Source organism: Mercurialis annua, linkage group LG4 (assembly GCF_937616625.2).
Source record: "Mercurialis annua linkage group LG4, ddMerAnnu1.2, whole genome shotgun sequence".
NCBI classification, from domain to species: Eukaryota; Viridiplantae; Streptophyta; class Magnoliopsida; order Malpighiales; family Euphorbiaceae; genus Mercurialis; species Mercurialis annua.
This window is the reverse complement of record NC_065573.1, coordinates 38,171,789-38,174,156: the sequence shown is the minus strand read 5'-3', so window position 1 is coordinate 38,174,156 and position 2,368 is coordinate 38,171,789. Positions and strand designations below refer to the sequence as shown.

The following is a 2,368-nucleotide window of genomic DNA, read 5'->3' as shown; positions in this document are numbered from 1 at the left end:
TATGATACCTAAATTAGGTCAGTACGGCCCGGTCACAACGGTCCAATGTAGTAACAGAATGGTTTAGTAGCTTTAGTTTGTGGCCCAAGCCCAGATACTTGAGTTCAGCCACAGACCGTTGCGTTTCTTTGATGTTTAATTGTTTATTTCAAGTTTTCATCTATTGAGTGATGACATTAGTGGAAAGTCGGGTCTCTGGTAATTCGGTTTCAGTGAGGCCCCCCTGCTTATGGGCCGAGCTTGAGCCAGGCCTATCGGATATTTTCATTTTAAATAGAGAAATTTAGGAAAAATACTCCAATTTTTAAATTTTTTAAAATATTTATAAATTTTACCTCACACTGAAAAAGTTAAAGAAAATACTTTCCATTTTCTAACGTTTTATGTTTCTACTCTAATATTTATTTTATTTATTTATTTACCTCTTTAAATAAAAACAAATACCTAGTGTCTGTTAAACTCTGTTTCTGTTTTACTTATCTCCTCTCTCTTTCTTCTTTATTTGCTTTAATGTCGAAGAGAAGGAGAGGCTCACTGTTGCCAAATCGTTGGAAGCATTAGTCCGATCTTCGGCGGCGGAGGCGATCTTCAGAGGCGGCAGTGGTACGGGAAGCGGCGGATGGATGGTAGATTCAGTTACGTTGGCAGTAGGATTCTTTTTTAGGTTTTATTGTGTGGGTTTGTGGTTTTCAATTAATTTCATGTAAAATTGATGGAGAATGGAATTTGAGATTCAATGACCAAAAAATGAATAGGTATTGGTTTGCAGGTTAGTCTTTTCATATTTCTCCAAGTTAATATTTTATCACATTTGCATCTTCTTGTTTTTTAAAATTGGTAATCATAATTACAGTAGGTCAAGTCTCTTTTTCATGAAAGAGTGATTTTATTTTAGTTATTTTTATATGTAAAGATGTAAGTTTTTTGCCTTGATTTGTTAAATTTGTGATGAATTAACTTCTCTCGTCTTTAAATTTTAAATCTAGTAAATTTTGTAAATGATTGTAAAAGTGATTAACTACTAATTGTATTGTTCATCGTTTATGTTGCCTTCGGAGATGAGGATATTAAAGCCAAAGCGGATTTGAGAGGTTCATGAGCAGCATCAGTGCATCACAAATTCATTTGTAATACTCTTCCTTATTTCTTTTTTTATTTCAATTGAGATTTTAATTTTTTTTAAACCAATACTATGTTGGTTGCTATAAATGTGCATATCCCTTTGAAGAGAGAGTTGTGTCCGCTTGATTTGGCTATTGTAACTTCTACTTCTATTCAAATGGTTCTTGGTGACACGGTCGTTATTGCGCTTATTGATGCCAGGAATTTGAGTAAAGATGAGTATGCAGCTAATCACCATGCTGCTAGAATTGGTAAAAGCTTGATTTTAAAAGTACAAATTCAGTTTGATGGATGTAATTTTCAGTTGCATTTAAAGGGACTAATTGCAGTTAAAATTTCAGTCTATTCATAAAGAGGATATGCAAGACTTGCCTTTGCATTATTCTTAAGCAGCCAAAGAAAACATTATGGGTTTGGTAGTTTTATAAGTATATTTTAGTGCAAGAATTTGGATTTATTAGTGCGTGTGTTTTAGGGCAATTTCAGATATTTGTATAGAAAGAGTATTGTTGTACCAGAAATGTTATTGTTTTATTTTTTATTATTGTAATTGTGACTTATATAAATCTTTGTGAAAAAATTAAAAAACCGTTATGAAAATATTATCTAATTTATAGTAAATTACGTAAAATAATTTATACAAAAAAGTTATGAGAAAGGTTATGTAAAAATTATAATAAGATTATCATGATAATATTTTGATAAATCTATGATAATACTATGATAATACCGTGATAAACCTATGATAACACTATGATAACACTATGATAATATTATGATAAATCTATGGATAAGACTGTGATAATACTATAGTAAGACTATGATAACATTATTGATCAGGCTATGATAATTTTATGATAATGTTATGGTATGACTATGATAATACCATGATAAGTATATGATAATATTATGATAAGCATATGATAATATTATGACATTGTTATGGAAATATTATTTAATTCTGCATAAATTCTATAACATAAAATAAGATTATGATAAAGTACGTAAAATAATTTTGCGTAATAAATTTACAATAATATTATGATAAAGTTATGATTTTATTATGAATATGTTATGTAATTTAGCATAAATTATGTAAAATAATTTATGCAAAAATTATGATAATACTATGATAATATTACAATAAGACTATAATTATATTATGATAACCTTATGATAATATTTAAGATAAGATAATATTATCAATGATAGTGGCATGATAATCAAATGATAATTAAATAATAAA

The 2,368-nt window shown here is 28.7% G+C and overlaps 1 long non-coding RNA gene across 1 annotated transcript; it reads left to right on the top strand.

Moving 5' to 3' along the window:
- Positions 1 to 465: 465 nt before the first annotated feature.
- On the top strand, positions 466 to 1,666 carry LOC126679084 (uncharacterized). The gene is made up of 2 exons (XR_007640797.2): positions 466 to 1,127; positions 1,229 to 1,666. It is a non-coding gene; the product is annotated as an uncharacterized LOC126679084 (long non-coding RNA).
- Positions 1,667 to 2,368: the final 702 nt, after the last annotated feature.